We start from the raw sequence: 15,631 nt of genomic DNA on the forward strand, positions 1-15,631 counted from the left end.
AGAGCGCCGACTTTACCTGTGGGAGGACCTAGATAAAGACCCTTTTATCGAACACGCCGTGAGCTCTATCAGCTGCGGGCTGTACCACAAATATGGTATGTTGTTGGCTCCAGTGACGGCGGCGATTATCACGGCAAAACATTGCCAATTTGAGAGAAAGAATAATAATAATAGTATAGATGGATGCTGCACAGGAGGAGACCCCAGTGGTGGTACCCCCCACACCCCAAACAGTGAGTCCCGAGGTGACGGAACCAGTGAGTCCCGAGGTGACGGTGGAGACCACTTCAACAGTAACCAGACAGAAGAATCCTAAGAGAGTAGCTGCCGGTAAAAAACGGTGGTGTAACCAACATAAAGTGACCAACCCAACCCGACTGTTGTTGGCTGTAGGTGTAACTGCTGCCTTGGCTATCTCGTGGTTATATACACGTGAGGGACGTGAGGTGGTACCCCCCACGCCGCCGGCAGGCCCCACTATTGACCCGCATATCATGTTATAATTTTAATATTTTATATCATATACATAATGTCTGAGGGGAAAACGTTCGTCAACGACGCATACCACGCCACAGTGGTCGCTAGTCTAGCCGTAGGGTACGCTCGGTTGACTAAAATGGTGCTTAAACAACCAACTATCAAGCTAGATTTCAACCTGCAGGATATGGGTATGCTCATAATGAACCTTGGTATGGCGATGGCCACGAAAGACATCCTAGTAAAACAAGGAATAATACCTGATAATATAATGAAATAAATATAGGGATGGCCACGATAGCTGTGATGGTCGGTGGGGCGTTAGTGAATGCCCTGGCATTTTCCGGGAGTAATTTCCTCTTCTCGAAACTACGAGATGATCACGCGGCTGAAATACAGGAAGAAAGGAAGCGACACGATCTCGCTACTGAGAAATTACAAAGAGCACAGGACGAGTACGTTAAAAAACGCCTCCAGAGGATCGATTTTATTAACGAACAACTCAAGCGTGAAAACCATGCCATTAAAACATTCTACGATGTCGATGAAGCAATGAAAGAATACTATCTACTAACTGGTAAACAATTGGAACCGCTCAATAAACCCACACTCGCTCAGTACTACACACCATCCAAGGGACAAATGAATCGTGAACTGGGCTTCATAGTGTTGGGTATAGCAGCTACTGCGTTGGTTGCAAAGCAATTAAACTAAAATACCTATATAAGTAAACATGAGACCCGCTCCATACCGATGCGAATATATACTTATGGGGAAGACCGAGGCCTGTGGTAGGAAATGCAGGAATCAGGGGTTCTGTTGTTTCCATATGGGAAGTCCTAACTACACGTGTTCTGTGTGTGGTATCGGGGTTAAAGGGCACTACTGTTTATGTAAAGCTCACGGAGCGAACGTAGTCAGACATCAACTCATATACGAGAATAAAAAAGGCTACATAAAAGAACGTAGGCGACTGCTCAAGATAGCCACTTAAGAGTTACCTCCCCTTACTGTGAACCAATTAGAGATTATACACACCTACGTATAGCTATGTCTGCGGAAAGTGTGATTAAAAACATATTCAAATATGAACTGGCTTTATGGGGAAGCTTCAGATTTAAGATAATATTGGACGTGGTATGGATTAAAGAGGGTTTTAAGTATACTCACCCCTTCGAATGGGAGCGGGATATCGCGACTCAATACCATATAGAACGTTTTTCAAGTCTAAGTGAATACTATAACCAAGGCGAGTGCTGGATTGAAACAGCCACACTATATATTTTACCAGGTACGTGGGACGATTTGACAGAATTACTAGAATTGGACCCGACTGCCCGAGTTTGGCCTCTTCTGGATTGAAATATTTTTTAATAAGGTTACTGTGAACCAATTAGACATTAGTTCTCTTAGGTGTAAACACGATGTCTACTGTAAGCGAGCTCAAGAGGGTCGCAAAACAGAGAGGTGTTATCGGGTATTCTAGAATGCGGAAGTCAGCATTGTTGAGATTACTAGGTTTAGAAGCCCCTCCTACGGTAAAACAATTAAAAGCTCAAGCGAAACAGCTTGGGCACACGGGTTATTCAAACCCGGGGAGAGCCGGGTTAACCGCATTGTTATCACATGCCCCCGTAGCAAAACCTCCCACTGTAAAACAACTGAAAGCCGAGGCACACGATTTGGGTTTAGGCGGGTATTCCCGTATGAGAAAACCACAGCTTGTAGAATTATTACGACAGAATAGAGCTATTGACCTACAGTTCGTGCGCACTGAGCGCGCTGTAGGTAACTATTTGAGAGGTTGGCGCATGCACGTTGATAGAAACATAGACATTACAGATATCAAGCCTCTGATAGCTGATAAGGTCAACCAGGAACTAAATAACCTAGGAAGTATCAAGTTTCAGATCACAGTGAAAATGTCGCTCGATAAGCAGGTTGGGAGTACCACTGAGTATGTTCAGCCTTACTTCCGAGGTCAACAAGAGGTCGTCACACATGCAGAGACCATTGACGCATCAATCGATACAAGTTTTCAGCAGATACGAGAATACCTAGAACGCTACACACACTTGGGGTCCGGGTGGGTTGTAGATAAAATCGATAATGTCTATCTAGACATAGCTAACTACGTGCCGTTCAGAGGCGGGTCATACCTAGCCTTGCCTCCCTACTATAGGAACAAACATGCCATAGTAAACGTTAAGAATAGAGGAAACGATTGCCTTAGGTTAGCTATCAGGTCAGCCTTATTTCCAGCTGGCAAGAATTCAGATAGGCTCTCTAGCTATCCCCAAGATGATGGGCTTAATTGGGATGGTATAGATGAACCCACCCCAATATCCCAGATCACTAAAGTAGAAAAACAGAACAATCTGGCTATAAATGTCTTTGGGCACGAAGGCAACACAACAATAGTACACAGGGTCAGCCCGGTGAAGGATCGTCAAGTTATCAATATATTCATGATCCAGCGAGGTGAAAAGTATCACTACACATGGATAAAACATCTCAGCCGGTTGTTGCACGACCAATCGGCACACAGAGAAAAGACCCACTTCTGTGAACGATGCCTACACGGTTTCAGTCGAGCTGATTTATTAGAATCCCACCGGGATGATTGTCAAGGTGTGGGGCAGACGGCCATACGAGTCGACATGCCTAAGGAAGGTGAAAATATCCTAAAATTCAGTAACCACAAGAACCAAATGTCTGTACCTTATATTATATACGCCGACTTCGAAGCCTTAATTGTGGGTGGGGATTCCCCCACACCCCCTAGTGGGGGTAGCTTCACCCACAAGACACAAGAGCATAAAGCCTGTTCGTTTGGATACATTGTCGTCCGTTGTGACGGGGAAACGAAAGCTCCGGTAGTGTATAGGGGCCCTGACGCGGCTGAAAGGTTTCTAACGTGTTTACAGGAGGAAGAAAAAATTATTAGGAATGCATTGTATAGAATCGCTCCCATGCGTATGACCCGAGCCGACAGGCTAGCTCACGCTAGTAGCACTAACTGTCACGTGTGTGAATCACCACTTAACGGTGATTCGGTGAGAGATCACTGCCACATAACTGGTAAGTATAGAGGCGCCGCTCACAACGCGTGCAACCTCAAGCTTAAAATCAACCCTAAGACAATAAACATCCCCGTTGTCTTTCACAACTTGAGAGGGTACGACTCACACTTGATCATGCAGGCCATCGCGAAAATCGATGGTAATATAACGTGCATCCCCAACAACATGGAGAGATACATCTCCTTCAGCTTAAACGGACTTAGGTTCATTGACTCGTTTCAGTTCCTCCTGTCGTCACTCGACAGTCTGGTCAAGGCCAACAATACCTTCCCTATCACCGATCGATACACAGACGCCGAGACTAGACCCCTGCTTATGAGGAAGGGTGTGTACCCCTATGAGTACATAGATAGTTGGGCCATGTTCACCGAGACCAGACTACCCCCTATTGACTGCTTTTATAGCAAGCTGAATGAGGCGTCCGTCTCACGAGATGATTACTCGCACGCGACTAACGTATGGAATAAACTGGGTTGTAAGAACCTGGGTGATTATCACGACCTGTACTTGAGGACAGATGTACTGCTGTTAGCCGACGTGTTTGAAACGTTTCGGCGGACCTGTTTAAAGCAGTATAAACTCGACCCCGCATGGTATTACACCAGCCCAGGTCTGTCGTGGGACGCCTTGCTTAAAAAGACCGGAGTTAATTTGGAATTGCTCACAGATTACGACATGCACCTATTCATTGAGAAAGGCTTGCGAGGTGGGATTTCCATGGCATCCAAACGATACGCGAAAGCAAATAATCAATACGTGAAAGGTTACGATCCTAACAAGCCAACCAATCACATTCTCTACCTCGACGCAAACAACCTGTACGGCTGGGCCATGAGCCAGTATCTACCTACAGGGGGATTCGAATGGGTACCCCACGTTGATGTTATGGGGGTTGCACCAGATTCGAACAAAGGGTATATCCTCGAAGTTGACTTAGAGTATCCCAAGGAATTACACACATCGCACAACAGCTATCCCCTTGCACCCGAACGTATGAGGGTTAACACAGACTGGATGTCTGAGTACCAACATAACTTGTCAGGTGGTCGTGTGACAGACGTTGAAAAACTCGTGCCTAACTTAATGAATAAGACCAAGTACATCGTTCACTATCGCAACCTACAGCTGTACCTGTCGTTGGGTATGAGGCTGACCAAAATACACAGGGTGCTCATGTTCGACCAGAGCCCATGGATGGAGCCCTACATCAGAATGAACACAGACCTACGAAAAAAAGCCACCAGTGATTTTGAGAAAAATCTCTACAAGCTCATGAACAACTCGGTGTTTGGTAAGACTATGGAGAACCTGAGGAAACGCGTGACCGTGAAGCTGGTTAGATCTAGTGAGGAAGACAAGCTCAGGAAATTGATAGCCAATCCGGCATTCAACCGTAGTAAGATATTCACAGACAACCTGGTTGCCCTACACATGAAGAAAAGCCACATAAAATTCAACCGGCCTGTTTACGTGGGGATTAGCATCCTCGATTTATCCAAACACCTGATGTACGACTTTTACTACAACGAGCTCAAGAAACAGTACGGCGACAGGTGTGAAGTGCTGTACACTGACACGGATTCCCTGCTGATGGAGATTCGAACCGAGGACGTGTACGAGGACATGAAGAAACACCTCGATTTATACGACACCAGCGACTACCCTAAGACCCATACCCTACACAGTACGGTAAATAAAAAGGTCCTAGGTAAGATGAAGGACGAGTGTGCTGGCACGCCCATAGCCGAGTACATAGGTTTGAGACCTAAGATGTACTCCATACTGAAAGCCGACAATAGTGAGATCCGGAAGGCTAAGGGGGTTAAGAAGTATGTGGTGAAACAACACATCAAACACGCCAGATTCAAGGAAGCCCTGTTCAAGACCCGTACCTTTAGACATAAAATGAACACACTTAGAAGTGATGGGCATAAGATATACGGACTGACTATAAACAAGACGTCCCTGTCGCCTATGGACACGAAACGTTGGATAGCTATTGATGGTATAAACACATACGCGTATGGACATGAAAAAATTTGAGGCTATTTACTACAGCCCGCGTGGGTACTGGAAAGGAGCTAGCGCAGTAGATAAGCTAGCTAAACTAGCGCGAGTACCCCCGGAGGAAGCCAAAGCGTGGCTTGAAAAACAAGCCCTGTGGCAGATCTATTTGCCGGCACCACGCTACGTGCCTAGAAGGAGGTTCGGTATTAACATACCTAATAGCATTCACCAGGCAGACCTACTGTTCCTACCCCACGACAAGAGGTACAAGTATGCCTTAACCGTAGTGGATGTAGCCAGTCGTTACAAGGAAGCCGAACCCTTGACCACGAAAGATTCGGCTCAGGTAGCCAGAGGATTTGAACGCATATACAAACGCAGCCCGCTGACGTGGCCAACAGAGCTGCAAGTTGACCCCGGACGGGAGTTCATGGGTGCCGTGTCACAACTGCTAGCCAAACACGATACAAAGATCAGGCGTGGCACGGCCGGAGCCCATCGCAGCCAAGCCATAGTTGAGAGATTTAATAGGACTTTGGCTGAGCGCTTGTTCGGCTATCAGTATGCTAGGGAGATGGCCACCCCTGGAAAACGATCGACTGAATGGGTCACGAGGTTACCCAAGGTGGTGTCGGCAATCAACCATGAAGTCACCCGTCTCACCGGTAAGAAACCGGCAGACGCTATCAAACTAAAATCAATAGTTGCAGAGTCGGCCGCTCCATTGCGTGGGAAGGAGAAACAAATACCAGATAGGGCCCTAGTGAGGTATCTATACCAGCCGGGGGAACACGAGGGCGATAGCCGTAAGCGAGCCACCGATCCTATATGGTCAGTCAAAACTTACAACATAGATAAAGTGGATATGAAAGCCGACGAACCCAACTTATACTACTTGAGGGATGGGCCGGGTAGGGGATTTGTAAGAGAAGAATTATTGATCGTACCGTACGGCACAGTGTTACCTCCTACCAAGGCACAGTAATTACCGCCAACTTTTTTGTAGTAGGGGTAATAGTAGCAAGATCTAATGACCCAACCAAAGCCTTATTTAGTAAATAAGGCTTTGTAGAGACATTTCTTGAAAGTGAGCCAGAACCCCCATTCCCTATACTACTGAGCGAAAATAGGAATTGATACGTTGCGGTTGATGGCCTACTGCCTTCATAGCTCAGTGGATAGAACACTGGTCTTGTAAACCAGTTGTCGTGAGCTCGATTCTCACTGGAGGCTCATTTTTTCTACAGATTTCTATCACCGAGGTGTCAGGATGCCATTGTGCTACCCAGACGGTGAACGTCCCCTCACATGCAAATCGGCCGCCAAACAAACGTTTCAGTTGCATCAACATGAAAGAATTATCAGCTTGAAAGCAAATTCTGGAACTTTGGAGAGGTAAAGAAGAGAATAAGATGAAATACCCCAGTTGCGATTGACCTACTTAATGTTTGTTCAGTTCAATATGCAACATGTGGCAATTTTCCATATCCGAATGTATTTGACTGCTTGAAGAGTAGCTGAGTAGTTTGCAGTGAAAATGTTCAGCTGTTTATCAGCTGCCCCGGTGGCACAATCGGTTAGCGCGCCGTACTTATAGTCAGTACCTTCCCCATGATCAGCATGGGATGAGGAATGCGGAGGTTGTGAGTTCGAGCCTCACCCGGGGCATGCTTCCTTTTCTTTATTTTTCTGACATTTTCCCAAACACTCTCACTCCCATTACACCCACCAGCGTCATGGAAGTAAGTATGTGACAGATGAAAATACATCTTTTAAATGGCAACTGACACATTTTGAAATATGTGAAGTTTAGAATATCCCACGCCAATGGTGTTTACACAGACAGATCGTAACTGCAATCGACCACCCCGGGACCAACAGCTGTTAAAAGCATGGCAAATTGCCCCCACTTATCAGATGCCTCCATAGCTCAGTGGTTAGAGCACTGGTCTTGTAAACCAGGGGTCGTGAGTTCGATCCTCACTGGGGGCTAGATGTCTTTTCTCGCTGTTTTAAGATTTTGGGGTCTTTTTTGCAGTTGAGCTGATAAACCCTCTTCATCAGGCACCATGGTGAAGTCTTGTGCAAGCAACTAAGGTAACTCAGTTCTAAGGGTGCCGGTCTCCTAAACCAAGGGTCGGGACATCGATGATCATTTGGGACTATCAAATAGGTTTCTTTCAAAACATGCAATAATTTGGTCCTCATTCGGAAGAAACCTTTGTGCATTTTGAGGCCAACTATTCGTCACATGACTGGAAACAGCTGTGAGTTCACCACAGTGGCATTAGGGACAAATGCATGTGTGAGTTTAACGTGGCCTTTCTTACCCACGCGCAAGTGCCTTTGAGGGTCTGAAGTCCATACCCAAGCCTTTATAATTAAATGCCTCTACTCGACTCAACTGAAGTTGTACAATTCATATATTTTAAGTGAACAAAATGTATCTTTTGCACTCAATATTTGTCAGAAGACACCCATAAAAACGAACGGTATTGTTTGAATGTGCTGTTGCAATCTATTTGTGTTTTCTACTGCAAGAGATCTTAGTCTAAGAGATAAGAGCGAAAACAGGAATTGATGCGTTGCGGTTAATGGCCTACTGCCTTCATAGCTCAGTGGATAGAACACTGGTCTTGTAAACCAGGCGTCGTGAGCTCGATTCTCACTGGAGGCTCATTTTTTCTACTGATTTCTATCACCGAGGTGTCAGGATGCCATTGTGCTACCCAGACGGTGAACGTCCCCTCACATGCAAATCGGCCGCCAAACAAACGTTTCAGTTGCATCAACATGAAAGAATTATCAGCTTGAAAGCAAATTCTGGAACTTTGGAGAGGTAAAGAAGAGAATAAGATGAAATACCCCAGTTGCGATTGACCTACTTAATGTTTGTTCAGTTCAATATGCAACATGTGGCAATTTTCCATATCCGAATGTATTTGACTGCTTGAAGAGTAGCTGAGTAGTTTGCAGTGAAAATGTTCAGCTGTTTATCAGCTGCCCCGGTGGCACAATCGGTTAGCGCGCCGTACTTATAGTCAGTACCTTCCCCATGATCAGCATGGGATGAGGAATGCGGAGGTTGTGAGTTCGAGCCTCACCCGGGGCATGCTTCCTTTTCTTTATTTTTCTGACATTTTCCCAAACACTCTCACTCCCATTACACCCACCAGCGTCATGGAAGTAAGTATGTGACAGATGAAAATACATCTTTTAAATGGCAACTGACACATTTTGAAATATGTGAAGTTTAGAATATCCCACGCCAATGGTGTTTACACAGACAGATCGTAACTGCAATCGACCACCCCGGGACCAACAGCTGTTAAAAGCATGGCAAATTGCGCCCACTTATCAGATGCCTCCATAGCTCAGTGGTTAGAGCACTGGTCTTGTAAACCAGGGGTCGTGAGTTCGATCCTCACTGGGGGCTAGATGTCTTTTCTCGCTGTTTTAAGATTTTGGGGTCTTTTTTGCAGTTGAGCTGATAAACCCTCTTCATCAGGCACCATGGTGAAGTCTTGTGCAAGCAACTAAGGTAACTCAGTTCTAAGGGTGCCGGTCTCCTAAACCAAGGGTCGGGACATCGATGATCATTTGGGACTATCAAATAGGTTTCTTTCAAAACATGCAATAATTTGGTCCTCATTCGGAAGAAACCTTTGTGCACTTTGAGGCCAACTATTCGTCACATGACTGGAAACAGCTGTGAGTTCACCACAGTGGCATTAGGGACAAATGCATGTGTGAGTTTAACGTGGCCTTTGTTACCCACGCGCAAGTGCCTTTGAGGGTCTGAAGTCCATACCCAAGCCTTTATAATTAAATGCCTCTACTCGACTCAACTGAAGTTGTACAATTCATATATTTTAAGTGAACAAAATGTATCTTTTGCACTCAATATTTGTCAGAAGACACCCATAAAAACGAACGGTATTGTTTGAATGTGCTGTTGCAATCTCTTTGTGTTTTCTACTGCAAGAGATCTTAGCCTAAGAGATAAGAGCGAAAATAGGAATTGATGCGTTGCGGTTGATGGCCTACTGCCTTCATAGCTCAGTGGATAGAACACTGGTCTTGTAAACCAGGCGTCGTGAGCTCGATTCTCACTGGAGGCTCATTTTTTCTACTGATTTCTATCACCGAGGTGTCAGGATGCCATTGTGCTACCCAGACGGTGAACGTCCCCTCACATGCAAATCGGCCACCAAGCAAACGTTTCAGTTGCATCAACATGAAAGAATTATCAGCTTGAAAGCAAATTCTGGAACTATGGAGAGGTAAAGAAGAGAATAAGATGAAATACCCGAGTCGCGATTGACCTACTTAATGTTTGTTCAGTTCAATATGCAACATGTGGCAATTTTCCCTATCCGAATGTATTTGACTGCTTGAAGAGTAGCTGAGTAGTTTGCAGTGAAAATGTTCAGCTGTTTATCAGCTGCCCCGGTGGCACAATCGGTTAGCGCGCCGTACTTATAGTCAGTACCTTCCCCATGATCAGCATGGGATGAGGAATGCGGAGGTTGTGAGTTCGAGCCTCACCCGGGGCATGCTTCCTTTTCTTTATTTTTCTGACATTTTCCCAAACACTCTCACTCCCATTACACCCACCAGCGTCATGGAAGTAAGTATGTGACAGATGAAAATACATCTTTTAAATGGCAACTGACACATTTTGAAATATGTGAAGTTTAGAATATCCCACGCCAATGGTGTTTACACAGACAGATCGTAACTGCAATCGACCACCCCGGGACCAACAGCTGTTAAAAGCATGGCAAATTGCCCCCACTTATCAGATGCCTCCATAGCTCAGTGGTTAGAGCACTGGTCTTGTAAACCAGGGGTCGTGAGTTCGATCCTCACTGGGGGCTAGATGTCTTTTCTCGCTGTTTTAAGATTTTGGGGTCTTTTTTGCAGTTGAGCTGATAAACCCTCTTCATCAGGCACCATGGTGAAGTCTTGTGCAAGCAACTAAGGTAACTCAGTTCTAAGGGTGCCGGTCTCCTAAACCAAGGGTCGGGACATCGATGATCATTTGGGACTATCAAATAGGTTTCTTTCAAAACATGCAATAATTTGGTCCTCATTCGGAAGAAACCTTTGTGCATTTTGAGGCCAACTATTCGTCACATGACTGGAAACAGCTGTGAGTTCACCACAGTGGCATTAGGGACAAATGCATGTGTGAGTTTAACGTGGCCTTTCTTACCCACGCGCAAGTGCCTTTGAGGGTCTGAAGTCCATACCCAAGCCTTTATAATTAAGTGCCTCTACTCGACTCAGCTGAAGTTGTACAATTCATATATTTTAAGTGAAGAAAATGTATCTTTCGCACTCAATATTTGACAGAAGACACCCATAAAAACGGTATTGTTTGAATGTGCTGTTGCAATCTATTTGTGTTTTCTACTGCAAGAGATCTTAGTCTAAGAGATAAGAGCGAAAATAGGAATTGATACGTTGCGGTTGATGGCCTACTGCCTTCATAGCTCAGTGGATAGAACACTGGTCTTGTAAACCAGGCGTCGTGAGCTCGATTCTCACTGGAGGCTCATTTTTTCTACAGATTTCTATCACTGAGGTGTCAGGATGCCATTGTGCTACCCAGACGGTGAACGTCCCCTCACATGCAAATCGGCCGCCAAGCAAACGTTTCAGTTGCATCAACATGAAAGAATTATCAGCTTGAAAGCAAATTCTGGAACTTTGGAGAGGTAAAGAAGAGAATAAGATGAAATACCCCAGTTGCGATTGACCTACTTAATGTTTGTTCAGTTCAATATGCAACATGTGGCAATTTTCCCTATCCGAATGTATTTGACTGCTTGAAGAGTAGCTGAGTAGTTTGCAGTGAAAATGTTCAGCTGTTTATCAGCTGCCCCGGTGGCACAATCGGTTAGCGCGCCGTACTTATAGTCAGTACCTTCCCCATGATCAGCATGGGATGAGGAATGCGGAGGTTGTGAGTTCGAGCCTCACCCGGGGCATGCTTCCTTTTCTTTATTTTTCTGACATTTTCCCAAACACTCTCACTCCCATTACACCCACCAGCGTCATGGAAGTAAGTATGTGACAGATGAAAATACATCTTTTAAATGGCAACTGACACATTTTGAAATATGTGAAGTTTAGAATATCCCACGCCAATGGTGTTCACACAGACAGATCGTAACTGCAATCGACCACCCCGGGACCAACAGCTGTTAAAAGCATGGCAAATTGCGCCCACTTATCAGATGCCTCCATAGCTCAGTGGTTAGAGCACTGGTCTTGTAAACCAGGGGTCGTGAGTTCGATCCTCACTGGGGGCTAGATGTCTTTTCTCGCTGTTTTAAGATTTTGGGGTCTTTTTTGCAGTTGAGCTGATAAACCCTCTTCATCAGGCACCATGGTGAAGTCTTGTGCAAGCAACTAAGGTAACTCAGTTCTAAGGGTGCCGGTCTCCTAAACCAAGGGTCGGGACATCGATGATCATTTGGGACTATCAAATAGGTTTCTTTCAAAACATGCAATAATTTGGTCCTCATTCGGAAGAAACCTTTGTGCACTTTGAGGCCAACTATTCGTCACATGACTGGAAACAGCTGTGAGTTCACCACAGTGGCATTAGGGACAAATGCATGTGTGAGTTTAACGTGGCCTTTGTTACCCACGCGCAAGTGCCTTTGAGGGTCTGAAGTCCATACCCAAGCCTTTATAATTAAATGCCTCTACTCGACTCAACTGAAGTTGTACAATTCATATATTTTAAGTGAACAAAATGTATCTTTTGCACTCAATATTTGTCAGAAGACACCCATAAAAACGAACGGTATTGTTTGAATGTGCTGTTGCAATCTCTTTGTGTTTTCTACTGCAAGAGATCTTAGCCTAAGAGATAAGAGCGAAAATAGGAATTGATGCGTTGCGGTTGATGGCCTACTGCCTTCATAGCTCAGTGGATAGAACACTGGTCTTGTAAACCAGGCGTCGTGAGCTCGATTCTCACTGGAGGCTCATTTTTTCTACTGATTTCTATCACCGAGGTGTCAGGATGCCATTGTGCTACCCAGACGGTGAACGTCCCCTCACATGCAAATCGGCCACCAAGCAAACGTTTCAGTTGCATCAACATGAAAGAATTATCAGCTTGAAAGCAAATTCTGGAACTATGGAGAGGTAAAGAAGAGAATAAGATGAAATACCCGAGTCGCGATTGACCTACTTAATGTTTGTTCAGTTCAATATGCAACATGTGGCAATTTTCCCTATCCGAATGTATTTGACTGCTTGAAGAGTAGCTGAGTAGTTTGCAGTGAAAATGTTCAGCTGTTTATCAGCTGCCCCGGTGGCACAATCGGTTAGCGCGCCGTACTTATAGTCAGTACCTTCCCCATGATCAGCATGGGATGAGGAATGCGGAGGTTGTGAGTTCGAGCCTCACCCGGGGCATGCTTCCTTTTCTTTATTTTTCTGACATTTTCCCAAACAATCTCACTCCCATTACACCCACCAGCGTCATGGAAGTAAGTGTGTGACAGATGAAAATACATCTTTTAAATGGCAACTGACACATTTTGAAATATGTGAAGTTTAGAATATCCCACGCCAATGGTGTTTACACAGACAGATCGTTACTGCAATCGACCACCCCGGGACCAACAGCTGTTAAAAGCATGGCAAATTGCCCCCACTTATCAGATGCCTCCATAGCTCAGTGGTTAGAGCACTGGTCTTGTAAACCAGGGGTCGTGAGTTCGATCCTCACTGGGGGCTAGATGTCTTTTCTCGCTGTTTTAAGATTTTGGGGTCTTTTTTGCAGTTGAGCTGATAAACCCTCTTCATCAGGCACCATGGTGAAGTCTTGTGCAAGCAACTAAGGTAACTCAGTTCTAAGGGTGCCGGTCTCCTAAACCAAGGGTCGGGACATCGATGATCATTTGGGACTATCAAATAGGTTTCTTTCAAAACATGCAATAATTTGGTCCTCATTCGGAAGAAACCTTTGTGCATTTTGAGGCCAACTATTCGTCACATGACTGGAAACAGCTGTGAGTTCACCACAGTGGCATTAGGGACAAATGCATGTGTGAGTTTAACGTGGCCTTTCTTACCCACGCGCAAGTGCCTTTGAGGGTCTGAAGTCCATACCCAAGCCTTTATAATTAAGTGCCTCTACTCGACTCAGCTGAAGTTGTACAATTCATATATTTTAAGTGAACAAAATGTATCTTTCGCACTCAATATTTGTCAGAAGACACCCATAAAAACGGTATTGTTTGAATGTGCTGTTGCAATCTATTTGTGTTTTCTACTGCAAGAGATCTTAGTCTAAGAGATAAGAGCGAAAATAGGAATTGATACGTTGCGGTTGATGGCCTACTGCCTTCATAGCTCAGTGGATAGAACACTGGTCTTGTAAACCAGGCGTCGTGAGCTCGATTCTCACTGGAGGCTCATTTTGTCTACAGATTTCTATCACCGAGGTGTCAGGATGCCATTGTGCTGCCCAGACGGTGAACGTCCCCTCACATGCAAATCGGCCGCCAAGCAAACGTTTCAGTTGCATCAACATGAAAGAATTATCAGCTTGAAAGCAAATTCTGGAACTTTGGAGAGGTAAAGAAGAGAATAAGATGGAATACCCGAGTCGCGATTGACCTACTTAATGTTTGTTCAGTTCAATATGCAACATGTGGCAATTTTCCCTATCCGAATGTATTTGACTGCTTGAAGAGTAGCTGAGTAGTTTGCAGTGAAAATGTTCAGCTGTTTATCAGCTGCCCCGGTGGCACAATCGGTTAGCGCGCCGTACTTATAGTCAGTACCTTCCCCATGATCAGCATGGGATGAGGAATGCGGAGGTTGTGAGTTCGAGCCTCACCCGGGGCATGCTTCCTTTTCTTTACTTTTCTGACATTTTCCCAAACACTCTCACTCCCATTACACCCACCAGCGTCATGGAAGTAAGTGTGTGACAGATGAAAATACATCTTGTAAATGGCAACTGACACATTTTGAAATATGTGAAGTTTAGAATATCCCACGCCAATGGTGTTTACACAGACAGATCGTTACTGCAATCGACCACCCCGGGACCAACAGCTGTTAAAAGCATGGCAAATTGCCCCCACTTATCAGATGCCTCCATAGCTCAGTGGTTAGAGCACTGGTCTTGTAAACCAGGGGTCGTGAGTTCGATCCTCACTGGGGGCTAGCTGTATTTTGTCGCTGTTTTAAGATTTTGGGGTTTTTTTTTTTGCAGTTGAGCTAATAAACCCTCTTCATCAGGCACCATGGTGAAGTCTTGTGCAAGCAACTAAGGTAACTCAGTTCTAAGGGTGCCGGTCTCCTAAACCAAGGGTCGGGACATCGATGATCATTTGGGACTATCAAATAGGTTTCTTTCAAAACATGCAATAATTTGGTCCTCATTCGGAAGAAACCTTTGTGCATTTTGAGGCCAACTATTCGTCACATGACTGGAAACAGCTGTGAGTTCACCACAGTGGCATTAGGGACAAATGCATGTGTGAGTTTAACGTGGCCTTTCTTACCCACGCGCAAGTGCCTTTGAGGGTCTGAAGTCCATACCCAAGCCTTTATAATTAAGTGCCTCTACTCGACTCAGCTGAAGTTGTACAATTCATATATTTTAAGTGAAGAAAATGTATCTTTCGCACTCAATATTTGACAGAAGACACCCATAAAAACGGTATTGTTTGAATGTGCTGTTGCAATCTATTTGTGTTTTCTACTGCAAGAGATCTTAGTCTAAGAGATAAGAGCGAAAATAGGAATTGATACGTTGCGGTTGATGGCCTACTGCCTTCATAGCTCAGTGGATAGAACACTGGTCTTGTAAACCAGGCGTCGTGAGCTCGATTCTCACTGGAGGCTCATTTTTTCTACAGATTTCTATCACTGAGGTGTCAGGATGCCATTGTGCTACCCAGACGGTGAACGTCCCCTCACATGCAAATCGGCCGCCAAGCAAACGTTTCAGTTGCATCAACACGAAAGAATTATCAGCTTGAAAGCAAATTCTGGAACTTTGGAGAGGTAAAGAAGAGAAT

General features: G+C 45.0%; 19 non-coding genes across 19 annotated transcripts; all 19 read left to right on the forward strand.

Moving 5' to 3' along the window:
• Positions 1–6,727: 6,727 nt before the first annotated feature.
• Trnat-ugu (transfer RNA threonine (anticodon UGU)) lies at positions 6,728–6,800 on the forward strand. Its single transcript has one exon. It is a non-coding gene; the product is annotated as a tRNA-Thr (tRNA).
• Positions 6,801–7,125: 325 nt separating this feature from the next.
• Positions 7,126–7,235, forward strand: Trnai-uau (transfer RNA isoleucine (anticodon UAU)). Its single transcript has 2 exons — positions 7,126–7,163; positions 7,200–7,235. It is a non-coding gene; the product is annotated as a tRNA-Ile (tRNA).
• A 251-nt stretch (positions 7,236–7,486) lies between these two features.
• Positions 7,487–7,559, forward strand: Trnat-ugu (transfer RNA threonine (anticodon UGU)). Its single transcript has one exon. It is a non-coding gene; the product is annotated as a tRNA-Thr (tRNA).
• Positions 7,560–8,171: 612 nt separating this feature from the next.
• Trnat-ugu (transfer RNA threonine (anticodon UGU)) lies at positions 8,172–8,244 on the forward strand. The gene has a single exon. It is a non-coding gene; the product is annotated as a tRNA-Thr (tRNA).
• Positions 8,245–8,569: 325 nt separating this feature from the next.
• Positions 8,570–8,679, forward strand: Trnai-uau (transfer RNA isoleucine (anticodon UAU)). The gene is made up of 2 exons: positions 8,570–8,607; positions 8,644–8,679. It is a non-coding gene; the product is annotated as a tRNA-Ile (tRNA).
• A 251-nt stretch (positions 8,680–8,930) lies between these two features.
• Trnat-ugu (transfer RNA threonine (anticodon UGU)) lies at positions 8,931–9,003 on the forward strand. Its single transcript has one exon. It is a non-coding gene; the product is annotated as a tRNA-Thr (tRNA).
• Positions 9,004–9,615: 612 nt separating this feature from the next.
• On the forward strand, positions 9,616–9,688 carry Trnat-ugu (transfer RNA threonine (anticodon UGU)). The gene has a single exon. It is a non-coding gene; the product is annotated as a tRNA-Thr (tRNA).
• Positions 9,689–10,013: 325 nt separating this feature from the next.
• Trnai-uau (transfer RNA isoleucine (anticodon UAU)) lies at positions 10,014–10,123 on the forward strand. The gene is made up of 2 exons: positions 10,014–10,051; positions 10,088–10,123. It is a non-coding gene; the product is annotated as a tRNA-Ile (tRNA).
• A 251-nt stretch (positions 10,124–10,374) lies between these two features.
• On the forward strand, positions 10,375–10,447 carry Trnat-ugu (transfer RNA threonine (anticodon UGU)). The gene has a single exon. It is a non-coding gene; the product is annotated as a tRNA-Thr (tRNA).
• A 608-nt stretch (positions 10,448–11,055) lies between these two features.
• Trnat-ugu (transfer RNA threonine (anticodon UGU)) lies at positions 11,056–11,128 on the forward strand. The gene has a single exon. It is a non-coding gene; the product is annotated as a tRNA-Thr (tRNA).
• Positions 11,129–11,453: 325 nt separating this feature from the next.
• Positions 11,454–11,563, forward strand: Trnai-uau (transfer RNA isoleucine (anticodon UAU)). The gene is made up of 2 exons: positions 11,454–11,491; positions 11,528–11,563. It is a non-coding gene; the product is annotated as a tRNA-Ile (tRNA).
• Positions 11,564–11,814: 251 nt separating this feature from the next.
• Trnat-ugu (transfer RNA threonine (anticodon UGU)) lies at positions 11,815–11,887 on the forward strand. The gene has a single exon. It is a non-coding gene; the product is annotated as a tRNA-Thr (tRNA).
• A 612-nt stretch (positions 11,888–12,499) lies between these two features.
• Positions 12,500–12,572, forward strand: Trnat-ugu (transfer RNA threonine (anticodon UGU)). The gene has a single exon. It is a non-coding gene; the product is annotated as a tRNA-Thr (tRNA).
• Positions 12,573–12,897: 325 nt separating this feature from the next.
• Trnai-uau (transfer RNA isoleucine (anticodon UAU)) lies at positions 12,898–13,007 on the forward strand. Its single transcript has 2 exons — positions 12,898–12,935; positions 12,972–13,007. It is a non-coding gene; the product is annotated as a tRNA-Ile (tRNA).
• A 251-nt stretch (positions 13,008–13,258) lies between these two features.
• Positions 13,259–13,331, forward strand: Trnat-ugu (transfer RNA threonine (anticodon UGU)). The gene has a single exon. It is a non-coding gene; the product is annotated as a tRNA-Thr (tRNA).
• Positions 13,332–13,939: 608 nt separating this feature from the next.
• On the forward strand, positions 13,940–14,012 carry Trnat-ugu (transfer RNA threonine (anticodon UGU)). Its single transcript has one exon. It is a non-coding gene; the product is annotated as a tRNA-Thr (tRNA).
• Positions 14,013–14,337: 325 nt separating this feature from the next.
• Positions 14,338–14,447, forward strand: Trnai-uau (transfer RNA isoleucine (anticodon UAU)). The gene is made up of 2 exons: positions 14,338–14,375; positions 14,412–14,447. It is a non-coding gene; the product is annotated as a tRNA-Ile (tRNA).
• Positions 14,448–14,698: 251 nt separating this feature from the next.
• On the forward strand, positions 14,699–14,771 carry Trnat-ugu (transfer RNA threonine (anticodon UGU)). The gene has a single exon. It is a non-coding gene; the product is annotated as a tRNA-Thr (tRNA).
• A 611-nt stretch (positions 14,772–15,382) lies between these two features.
• Trnat-ugu (transfer RNA threonine (anticodon UGU)) lies at positions 15,383–15,455 on the forward strand. The gene has a single exon. It is a non-coding gene; the product is annotated as a tRNA-Thr (tRNA).
• Positions 15,456–15,631: the final 176 nt, after the last annotated feature.

This window comes from Haliotis asinina, chromosome 14 (genome assembly GCF_037392515.1).
Source record: "Haliotis asinina isolate JCU_RB_2024 chromosome 14, JCU_Hal_asi_v2, whole genome shotgun sequence".
Classification (NCBI taxonomy): Eukaryota; Metazoa; Mollusca; class Gastropoda; order Lepetellida; family Haliotidae; genus Haliotis; species Haliotis asinina.